Source organism: Mus musculus, chromosome 3 (genome assembly GCF_000001635.26).
Source record: "Mus musculus strain C57BL/6J chromosome 3, GRCm38.p6 C57BL/6J".
Classification (NCBI taxonomy): Eukaryota; Metazoa; Chordata; class Mammalia; order Rodentia; family Muridae; genus Mus; species Mus musculus.
This window is the reverse complement of record NC_000069.6, coordinates 46,038,020-46,050,617: the sequence shown is the minus strand read 5'-3', so window position 1 is coordinate 46,050,617 and position 12,598 is coordinate 46,038,020.

Below are 12,598 nucleotides of genomic sequence, written 5' to 3'. Positions count from 1 at the left end.
CTATTGATGATGCCAAGAAGCCCTTGCTGACTGGAGCCTGGTCTTCTGAGAGGCTCTGACAGAAACTCACTAATACAGATGAGAATGCATGCAGCCAGGCAGCAGACTGAGCACAGGGACCCCAATGGAAGTTAGGGAAGGACTGAATGGGGCTGAAGGGGTTTGTAACCTCATAGGAAGAACAACAATATCAACCAGTCAAACCCCCAGAGCTCCCAGGGACTAAACTTCTAACCAAAGAGTTCACATGGAGAGACTCATGGCTCCAACTGCATATGTAGTAGAGTATTGCATTATCTGGCATCAATGTGAGGAGAGGCCCCTGGTCCTTTGGAGGCTTGGTGCCCCTGCATAGGAGAATGCTAGGGCACTGAGGCAGGAGATGGTGGGTGGGTGGGGAACACCCTCATAGAAGCAGGGGAATGGGGAAATTGGATAGGGGGTTTGCGGAGGGGAGACCAGGAAGGGGGATAACATTTGAAGTGTAAATACATGAAATAGCCAATTTAAAAAAAATGACAAATGATTTCCTTTGAAAAAGGGTTACATGAACTTTTTTTTTTTAAGTGGTGGCTATATAATTCATCTTAAATGTCATGTGTCCTTGAAAGTTGAACATCTGATATCACTGATAGTCTCTAAACATTCTAGTATGACATCTATTGCCTAGTAATTACCACTAATAATCCAAAGTTATTATTCTCTAAAAGTGTTTTTGGTGAATAAAACGGGCAAGCTGGACTGACATTTATCTTCTTCCCTTTAGCTTAGTTGTCTTCATTGGCAAATACATATGTGAAAGTTCCATGAGTTGAAACAGGAAAGGAATAGAATAGAAACATCATAATACACATTTATATAAAAAATAAAGCAAGGATTTCACAACTGAGCTCCCAAGGCAGTAATTATAAAAATAAAAACAAATAGATCTGATCCCCAGTAATAGAATGTCTGATCCCTTCAGAGACCTAATCATAAAACTGAATGAATTTAGAACCCCAGTTGCCACCAAGAGTGATGTTTACTCTAACCCTTAATCTACATGTGGGTATGGTTTTGGATGCTTATATCAAGATTCTATGAAGCAAGGTGAACAGACACCAACCAAGGCAAGTCTTATAAAACACAACATTTAATTGGGGCTAGCTTATAGGCTCAGAGGTTCAGTCCATTATCATCAAGGTGAAAAAAAAAAGTGCATTGCAATATCCAGGCAGGCATGGCCCAGACAGAGCTGAGAGCTCTACATCTTTATCCAAAGGCTGTTAGTGGAAGACTGACTTCCAGGCACGTAGGGTGAAAGTATTAAGCCCACACCCACAGTGACAAGCCTACTCCAACCAGGTCACATCTATTCCAACAAGGCCACACCTTCAAATGGTGCCACTTCCTGGTCCAAGAATATACAAACCATCACACAACATATGTATCATAATCTAAAGCAAAATCAAATTACTATCAACAAAATGAATTTAAGCATTTTTTTTCCACAAGATTCTCTTTCTCATTCAAGATCCAGTTCTCTACTGAAGTTATGTTTGTTTCACTCTGCATTTTGTTGAAAAAAATCTGAAGACAGTCACCACAGTCTAAGAGCTATTTGGAATTTATGCAACAGATCCTTTAGGTCCCCAAATGCATTCACAAGTACTTTTATTTCAACATTTTTTGTATGACATCATGGTAATTACACCAAATAATTGGCTTCATTTTTTTGAAGCATACTTTTTGTCTTATTCACTGTGTTTAAAAATCAATCTTAAATATGAATGCTATTTGTGCCATACCAATGTAAAGGGTGAGTTAGGGGAGCATTGAGAATGTATGTATACCAAGTAGAGCTTCCTAAAACTGCAAATAACTAAAAGGGAAAGAAAGGAAGGTAAGTGTGCGTGAGGGCACTTAACAACACTGATGAGCCTGGAGGAGAAGAAACATGTGCCAAGGGGGCTGCAAAAATATGCAGTCTCATTCACAACACTAAGAAAGTTAGCATGAATAACAAAGAAAGAAGACAAAACGTCTGTTTTAAAACTTTATAATCACAACATTATTCATATAAAAATTTAAAAACTTTAAAATGTTGCAAATATGGTTTCACTGTGGAAAATAAACACATCTGTCACAGGAATAGTCATTCATAACAAATTTTTCTATTTTAACTATAAAGTATACTTATCCATTCTTTTAACGATACACATACTTTATATATCTATATATCACAAGTACAATGCAACACATTTATAGACAAAACTATTTTTATTAGAACTTAGCAGGTGTCCCCAGACGATGAGCATGTGAAGGAAACCTGCCTCAGTGAAGCTTTTCTGCAAGGCTCCCTGGGCACATTTTCATTTTAATCGGTTCTTAAGTCAAGCATCCCAGAGAAATACACGCCTGAAAAATTAATAACTCTCAGATGGAGGACAATAGCTTTCAGATGGTCCTTCACCTACTTTTTAAAAACAAGTGGAAAAGCATAAAATAGTAAAAATGCAATATTTCTGTCATTTTATATAAACATCAGGACACCTATTAATATGGCTGAACTGATCCCACAGTCTATAAATTAATCTGCTTAGTATTGTTTAGCTCATTAAGAAATGCTTATATATTGATTTAGCTATTTGAAATATTTTATTTCTGCTGACTATATCAACCCCTATAGAAAATACATAGAACCAAGTCATTAAAAATAAATTTAAAAAAATGTGTACTTTTATATAAAGATGTAGATTACAAAGAATAAAGACTATGAAAATGTGGTTTTAAAGTTCCTCATAAAAAGAGGGCCAAAGGAAAATTAAATCGTTGTCAATATAAAGAGAACCCTTTTTTAAAAATAGAAATTTTATTATTTCTTAAAGAGTTAATACTACAGTTTTTATTATATTCATATCTCCCCAATTCTGCTTAGACCCAAATTTTTCCATACCCACCATAGTACTTTTTAATCTTTAATAGTCTTTGATTCTGAAAAATTTTATTGAGCATATCAAACTCGCCATCCATTTTTTATTTGCCCCCCTTGTATCCTGCATCCCTTCTTCTTTTCATGTTCATGCTTCCTTGCTTTCTGTTATTATCAACATTCTGTGTCTAGTGATGCCCATACACACATGTTTGCATCACCATGGGCATTTATGACAAGCTATGTTTGAAAAAAAAAAAACAAAAAAAAAAAAAACAAACAAAAAATAAACAAACATGACTCTCCTTCCCCAAGAAGCCACAAATTCTGCCAATATTTCTTCAGTAGGGGTGAAATATCAAAAGCCCATTTTAATAAAAAATTTAACCTCCATTCTTTTTTTGTTTGTTTTTCTTTTTTATTAGATATTTTCTTTATTTACATTTCAAATGTTATCTCCTTTCCTAGTTTCCCCTCCAAAAGGCCCCTATCTCCTTCCCCCTCCCCTGCTCCCCAACCCACCTACTCCCATTCCTGGTCCTGGCATTCCTCTTTACTGGGGCATAGAACCTTCACAGGACCTAGGGCCTCTTCTCCCATTGATGGCTGACTAGGCCATTCTCTGCTACATATACAGCTAGAGGCACAAGTTCCACCATGTGTTTTCTTTAATTGGTGGTATAGTTCCAAGGAGCTCAGGGGGTACTGGTTAGTTCATATTGACGTTCTTCCTATGGGGCTTCAGATTCCTTTAGCTCCCTGGGTACTTCCTCTAGCTCCTTCATTGGGGACCTTGTTCTGTCCACTGGATGATTGTGAGTATCCACTTCTGTATTTGCCAGGCACTGGCAGAGCCCCTCAGGAGACAGCTATATCAGGCTCCTGTCAGCAGGCTCTTGTTGGCATTTGCCATAGTGTCTGGGTTTGGCGGTTGTTTATGGGATGGATCCCCAAGTGGGGCAGTCTCTGGATGGTTGTTCCTTTTGTCTCTGTTCCAAACTTTGTCTCTGTAACATCTTCCAACCTCCATTCTAATATTGTAAAAATAATTGGAAGTACCAATAATAAAAGTATTGATGTAACTTTTTCATATAAAAACTATGTACAGTATAAAAAATGAAAGAGGTTATTCATTATGCATGTACCCCTTTGGTAATTGTGCATCTATTATTAAGCATTGATATCCCCAATATTGAAATAAATATTTAAAAATATCAATAAAATTACAGACACGGTTATTTGTGTTTTACAAGCTTTTAAAAGTCATAATCACAAAACAATACAAAACGTAATAGTAACTTTCTTAGGATTAAATCTTGTTTTCTAAGATGTTTAAAGAATTAATTTCAACATTTTAAGTCAGAAATTGTTTTCTATTGATTTTGTTTTCTGGATAAACTTGATCTCTTTTACTGAAGTTTTCATAATTTTTTTCTTAGCTCTAGTATATTATGTCATTTAAAGTATTTAGGAAATTTCATGCCAAATGTTACTATTTATTGCCAGAACCTCTAATACAGGCAGAACAGAGAGTAAGAAACAGAATTTGAAAAGGGTCTAATTATGATCAATCTGCCATCCAACAAAATATAAGTAACATATTTTGTAGATTAAACTAAAAATAAGAAAAAATGAAAAGTTCCATGGGTGGAGTGACAAGCAGAGAAAGCAGGTAAATATGTGTCATGATACTAACACTGAAATTATAATGAAAATATTGCTATTAACCTCTTAATAAGAAGATGTCATTTACTAAATTTTTTGCCTGTAGGCATTGTGATATATACAGCATTTTGTCTTCTGTTTGATCAACTCTTCAGTTCCACTGTGGCATCTGCTTGTCACTGTGGATCTCTTAGAACATGTAACTACCTATAATACCTGTTTCATATGATAGTTGTTTTTTTTTTAATATTTTTCATTGTGTGACATTTTAAAGTTTAGTATATGGATTGAATTTTCTTCTTTATATTTTAGAAGCTGATTAAAACTTCAGATTGTGTCATTTCATAGAAAGCATAAATATCACAAATGATTACCATATTCTGCTTATAATCTTTAAGCCATTGTTCATGTACATCATGTGTAAATGTAGCCCACATTTATTTCAAAATCTAGTTGATAATGCTAAAAGGTCATGTGCCCTTAAAAGAAGCAACCAGAGAAATAGTACTTCAAAAGATATAAAGTCTCAATTTATTTGTTCATCTGGTGAAGTTGTTTCCTCTGAAATGAAGCACTCCTGATAACGGAAGAGAGAGAATCCCACGCTCAAAGACACACACAAATGAAAATATTTTCCTACTCCAAGGTTGAGGAGCAATGAATTCCATCTGTGAGACAGGACTCTTCTGCATACCAAGCAGAGTGCTACATCAGGCAGTGCTAATGAGTCATCTTCTCTGTTGCAATGGGCTTTTCCATGATATAGTAGCCTTTGAGATGTCCATGCTCCTTTTACTTACTCCTTCCTCTCTTTGGGGCATAAGTATACATCCTCATGACTCCAAGAAAAGCAACATAATGCTACATTTTAATTGCTTCCCTTTTTGTCTCTTTTATTTATTGTTTTCTAATGTATTATATCCCAATTGCAATATGTCTTCCCTCCACTTCTCCCACCCTTGTTACCTGCCCCCACCCCCCTAGATGCACTCCTTATCCTTTTCCCTTCAGAAGGCTCAGGCTATCCAGGGATATCAATCCAACATGGTATAACAAGTTGAAATAAGGCAAGTCACACCCCCTCATATGAGGGTGGTAGAGTCAAATCAGTAGGAGAAAAAGAAGTCCCCAAAGCAGGCAAAAATCTCAGAGCATCCTTCATTTCCACTGTCAGGAGTCCTTCAATAACATCAAGTTATACAATCATAGTAGGTCAGACAACGGGCTTACAAGTGCTCACAGAGTTGGAACTGATAATCATGGAGCCTGTGGCAGTTAGTTGGTTCTGTGAATCATGTTCTTAAACTATACTCAACCCCTCTGATTCCTACCACCCTTCCCCCTGTTCTACCACAGGATTTCCAAGGCTCTGCCTATTGTTGGCTCTGAACCTCTGTATCTGCTCCCACTAAACACTCGATGAAGCATCTCTGGTGACAATTATGACAGGCTTCAGTCTATGAGAACAGAAGATTATGATAAGGAATAATCTTATTGATTTGTTATTTCCAGTCAACATTGGTTCTTTCCTAGGTATCTGAGCTACCCAGACTTGGTACTTAGCCCTCCAGGCAGTGTCAGGCTTGGGCTACCTCTCATGGCTTGTGTCTCAAATTTGACCAATCATTATTACACCACTTGTACATGTTCTGTGCCACCATTACCCCAGAACATCTTCCTGATGGGTCAAATAGTAGGTCATCTTAGAAATGAAGATAATAAACACTATTTAATAATTGTGACTTGCAAAATGTAACAAAAGACAAAAATGTAAAAGCTCAATGAATAAAACATGTCATCTTAGAAATGAAGATATCAAACAATATTTAATCGTGTTAAAGATTATTAGAAGATTCTGAACAATACAGTTGAGGATGCTTGTAGTCAACCATGGGACTGAGCACACAGTCCCCAGTGGAGGAGCTAAAGGAAGGAAGGATTTAAGGAGCCTAAGGGGCCTTATCTGGCATAAATGCTCTGGGAGGCCCTTGGTCCTGTGAAGACTCGATGCCCCAGTGTAGAGGAATGCTAGGGCGGTGAGGTGGGAGTGGGTAGGTGAGTAGGGAGGCACTCTCATAGAAACAGGGTAAGGGGGTTGGGATGGGGGTTTGTAGAGGGGAAACTGGAAAAGGGGATAGCATTTGAAATGTAACTAAATAAAATATCCAATCTAAAAAAATAGAAAAAAAGAAGGTATGTTGGGAACAAAATGAAGGGGGGCCCTGGGGAGGCCGTGGGGAAGAAGGGGAATGTAAAGGGACCTATGTCCAGCCAGAGTGCCTGTGCTCTGGGCAGGCAGATGTAGGCAGAGTTGCCAGTGCTTTCCACATGGCCCTGGGTGAGCATCTAAGGCTGACCCCAATGGGCAAGGGGTGGAGAGGGTGGGGACCCTGAGATACCTTGCTAAAGCCTGGGTGTTGTAGGAGAGAGGGATGAGGGAAGGAGTTCCCAACACTGGTAGAGAGTGGTGCAGAGGATCTAGATGGAGCAGAGACTCTCAATGGTTTAAGGGCTTTATTAGAGAAATGCAGGGGAAAGAGAGAAGGTAGAAAGAGAGAAGGTAGGGGAGAGAGAGAGACATAGAGAGAGAGAGAGACAGAGACAGAGACAGAGAGAGACAGACAGAGAGAGAGACAGAGACAGAGAGAGTGAGAGAGAGAGAGAGAGAGAGAGAGAGAGAGAGAGAGAGAAGGCTAGAGAGAAAGAGAAAAAGGGAGCGAGTAAAGGAGAAGACAAAGAGAAAGGGAAGAGGAGAGAGAGTCATGAGAGAAGTGAGAGTTGAAGGAATAAAGGAGTAAGAGAGAGCAAGGTGGGGGCTGAGCACGCCTTTTTATGGTCTTCACTGTTGCTAGGTAACTGGGGAGGAGTTTAACCTGAAGGTCAGAAGCTTGGGCCATTGCTAATGTGACTACTGACCATGCTTCTCTTGTGAGGGCTGTGGGAGGTGGTTCCTTAGGCAGGGGCCAGAGTTCCTGGAGCATGAGGAAACGCCTACCGTGTCATGAAGGTGAATTATGACCATCAGGGTTCAGACCTCAGCTTGACTGGAGACCAGCGTTCAATTCCCCACAAAGGTATATCAAATATGCCTTGTCAATGTAAGCTGAGAACATGAATATGCTTACAGTTTCACTAAACCTCCAAGAACACAGGGGGAAAAAAGATAGTCACCGTTTTAAATATTTAAATTGTATAATTTTTTAAAGTATAAGAACATCTCTCTCTTGATCTAATATAAAAATCTATACATTGTTTCCTTTAGCATTATTACTAATGTTTTGGGGTTTACATTTGAAATAGACACCACAAGAAAGGCCTTAATCTTACTAGTATATGTAGCTCAGGCTGGCCCTGAACTCTTGATTGTTCTACCTACACTTCTCAAGTGAGGGAATCACAAATAGTTTCTGTTGTAGTCAAGCCATTATTTCCATGTCACACTTTTAGTTCTTAGTAGAAAAGATCATGATTGTAAGTCCAATTTACTTTTATGAAAGATGACCCTTTTTTTAATACTTCAGGAGTGATACACAACTCTTTACCAGAGTTCAAAACAAAAGAACCAATAGCAAAATTAAATATTAAAAATGTCACATGAACACACACACACACACTAGCACTTTGAAAGAGCTGAAGGGACTTTCTGAATAAGCCATGAGTGGAGAAATCAGAAAAAAGCCCAGCACTCTTTCTATCAACAAGGATACATTTTGCCCTTGGCAAAGCTCCTGGCATACATGTCCCATATGGATGTAACAGCTCTCAATACTGTTTAGATGAAATTTTAATTAGTTAAATGTCAACAGGCTAAGTAAAGATTTTGAATTGTCTGTAGTTAAGTAGTACTCCTTGGCATAACTATTGGGAACCAGGACAGCTCTAAAATTCACCATAAAACATTGCTGTCTTCATTTAATAACTGATATTAACATTCAACATATCAATGTTTTGAATGTATTTAATATGATTCTCAGTCAAAAATTGTTTACAAGTCATGTATTTCCTTTGTATTAACGCTAGGGGAATACTGATGAATTGGCTTTAGGTTATAGAAAATGTTGATAGTCACTGGTCTTTTTAAAGAGAAAACTATAGTTTCTTCCTGTCAGCCTCTTTTTTCCCATGCCTTTATCATAATTGTTTAATTGAAAAACTAATAGCCATTCAAACTACAGTCAAGATCATGGATTCTTTCAGCCTTCTATTGGACTTAGGAGCTTTATATACTTCGTGGATTTCATTAAAAGGGGTCTGTCTTCAAATCTAGTCACTTCATGTACTCTTATTTTTGTACCTTCATGAGTTTTTCCTCCAGAGATACTGTGGGTTTGCAATCTAATTTGTTGACCCTTCTCCTTGTTTTGGGTGTATATATATTATTGCTTTTCTCCATAAAACATCTTTTTCTAGAACAAGTCTTGATTTGTATACTGTGTATCTTAATATCTACTTTTTCTCCCATCATAATAGCAAGTCAATCATATTTTTAAGTGGTATCTTCTTATTTTAGCTACTAAAGGGACTGTCATATATTTACGAATGACAAAGCAATTTGAATATAAAAAAACAGTTTAATCTAAATGATGAAATTTTGATTGTCACTTAAAAGGGAGATTATGATTGTTCATATTAAAAATAATTTGTGTCTGGTCTTGGTGTGTGCATTCACTCTGGGTTAGTGATTCCATTCATTCATTTACTCAAAATATTCCATTTCAGGTAAACTAATCGCTTTGCCTTTTAACTCTGCCTTCCCCTGACTTAGAATCTGATCCCAGTCCATCTAATCAATTTTCATACATTCATTTCATGTCATCATCTTCCCTGTAGCTATATTCTCCTATGGACAAGGGTCTTCAGATAACATACATTTTCAGTGAATTTTTAAATTATTAAGAATTTTATCCTTTCCTTAATTTACTACTAAGGACAATATTTTGAACTGGAATTTTATTTATCTGTAATACAGGCTACAGTCCCACCTACAGATATTAGCCAATTGTTCCACTGGTACAAAGTAGATTTCAGTTAACAGCACACATCCTGAAAGTAAAGCTGTGTAGTTTCATAATGCAATAATTCTAACTCATATTTATAATAGTGAATGTTTATCTTTTTGTTTGTTTGTTTGTTTTTTGGTTTTTGGTTTTTTTCTTGTTATTGTTGTTGTTTTGTTTTTAGAGACAGGGTTTCTCTGTGTAGCTCTGGCTGTCCTGGAACTCACTCTGTAGCCCAAGCTGGCCTCGAACTCAGAAATCCACCTGCCTCTGCCTCCCAAGTCCTGAGATTAAAGGCATGTGCCACCTTATCTTAATGAATCTGATTTATAAATTCACAGTGGTGAGCTGATATCTAAGAACAACAACCCAGCTATGGTTAGAATTCCCTAGCTACCACATCCCAAGTGCCTCTGTAAATTTTCTGACTCCTGAAATCCTAAAGGTCAGATGATTTTGAAGGCCTAGCATGCTTAAACTGTAACCAAACTTTGAAATAAATATTAATCTCATTTCTGTCCTTATAGCTCAGGATCATCACTTTAGGATTCCGCCAATATTGTTTAACAGATTGCATCCAAATCACCTGGACTTTGAGTGACTACCCCAGGGAGCCTAGCTAAACACTACATAATTTAGGAATTAGCAGAGAAAAACTGGGCTTGTTACTTTTCGAATATCATCTAGGAAATTCCAAAAGAAAATTAATAACTGTCAGAGATGATAAATTAATAAAATTGTGTGTGTGTGTGTGTGTGTGTGTGTGTGTGTGTGTGTGTGTGTGTGTATAACCAGTTTTCAAGCATTCATATTCATTCATGTTCTTTCTTATGGCAATATACATGACTTTTCAAATCTAGAAAAACACTAGACAAATCGAAGTAGATGTACAAGCCTCTTATCAAAGAAATTGGGGCCAATCATTAAAATGGTTGTATTTGCTTAAATCTAATATCTAGTTCTTAAAAGTTATATAAATGTAATTAATCTAAGAGAAACATAAATTCTAATAGAACACTAGATTATAAGAATCTGAATGAAAATCGAGCCAAGCATGGGTTTTACAAGCTACTAGATCTTCCTGTCTTCTCCACAATGACTCAGAACCCTAGTCTGGAAACATGGCAGGGCAGACTGCTGGGTTCTCAAGCTGTATAACATATAAGCAAGCTTTGGGACTGAAACAAAGAAATGCAAAGATGTTTCAGTTATTCTGAGGAGTTAGCTATCTGTTTGCAGTACAGCTGCTTCTCAGACCTATGTAACTAGTTCTTTAATACGGATAAAACACTGCTAAGACTTTGAGAAGGTCTGAAAGTTCAGTCCTTGCAGATATCCTATCGGACTTGGTCATTTCTTTTGTCTTGTAGCTTCTGATTTTTCCGATTCCTACCCATTTTCCTTTACTTTCACCTACTGATCTCCCTTGTTATCTCTTCTTCTTCCCTTCCTCCCTCTTGAGACACTGGGGTTAGATTTTATGTAGTTAACTCTAACAGTGGAATGTCTTAACTGGTGAAATTTCTGCTCTATGACCCATGGTTCTGTATTACTGTAACACTTATGTTTTTCAAATGTGTGTCTAGATAAAATGTAGTGAGCTTTAGAATGACAAGCATTATTATTTTATACAAAAGTAAAAAGGCAAAGTACCTAAAAATTTCATATATGAAAGAGAATTTATTTGTTAGAAAACATACTTCTACTGTAGAACTCAGTAATCCCAGACTGTTCACAATAGCGTCAAGTTATAAGGGAAATCACCCTCAGGTTAGACTGTGATAGAGTTTAGGCATTAACTAGAGAAAGGATCCTAAATTTACTAAGCTATCATTATTAAAACAATTAGGCGATTCACCATTTGTATAATTCTGTTAAAATAAGAATAAAAGGACATTTCTTAGAAAGAACGTTAATAAACTCAAAGGGAGCAAAGGGATGGGTTGATTAGAGAAGAGTACTAAAACCGCATATCTTAGTGTGGCACTTAAGGAAAGGCACACTTGTTTGAAAAAAAAGCAGAAGTAAGCTTTCATGACTATGTTTTTGTCTTTTGGCGTGCATACAATTTCATGGATGCCTATGTTGTGGTGGAGAACTTTAAGAGCCTGAAGAAAGTGAATGATTTCATATCCACTGGCAAAACAAGGTTTACTGACAAAAAACTTTATTTCTTTTCCTCATACTATTTGTTAAGAATTTGTTCTCTAATCACCTACTAAATATGGGTTTTCCTAGGAAGAATGCAATTTTTGAAGATATTTGAAAATATTTTGCTATAAGATTATGTGACAGCTGAATGACAAACTTTCAGACAGATCATATTTTAAAACGAAACTGACATAAGCTATTTCATGTAAGCAGATATAAATCATAATTACGTAACTGACACTTGCCTGCTATTAAGATTACTATTAGTTACAATATATTATAAATATATATAAATTATTATTATTTTATTACTACTACTACTATTATTAGTTTCTGAGACAAGTCCTCACTATGCATCCCTAGGCTGCCTGCAAAATCTTGTCAGTCCTTCTGCTCCAGCCTCCAGAAAACTGGAACTAATATGCATTAGCTAACACACTATGCTGAAACCATTACCAATAAACTGAAACAATTCATAATTGTTTGCTTGAGCAAGCATAATCCTACTGTTGTATGGATTACATGGTTAGCTTAGCTAGTATTTCATCATCAAAATTAATAATTCCCTATCTAAAATATGTTAGAACCACGTATTTGTTAACATTTTCCATAAAATTTGAAATGTTTTTAAAAGTCTTTTCTCAACATATATAATTTATAGCCTAAAGTTTTAAGAACACCTATTTGGCATTAGAATTAGGTAAAACAAAACAAAACAAAAAACAAAAATCAAAAACAGTCTCATGAGGATGATAATATAGAGTAGAGATTGAAGGAAGGGATGACCATCCAGAGACTGCCCCACATGGGGATCAATGCCATATACAATCACCAAACCCAGACCCTATTGTGGAGGCCAACAAGTGCTTGCTGA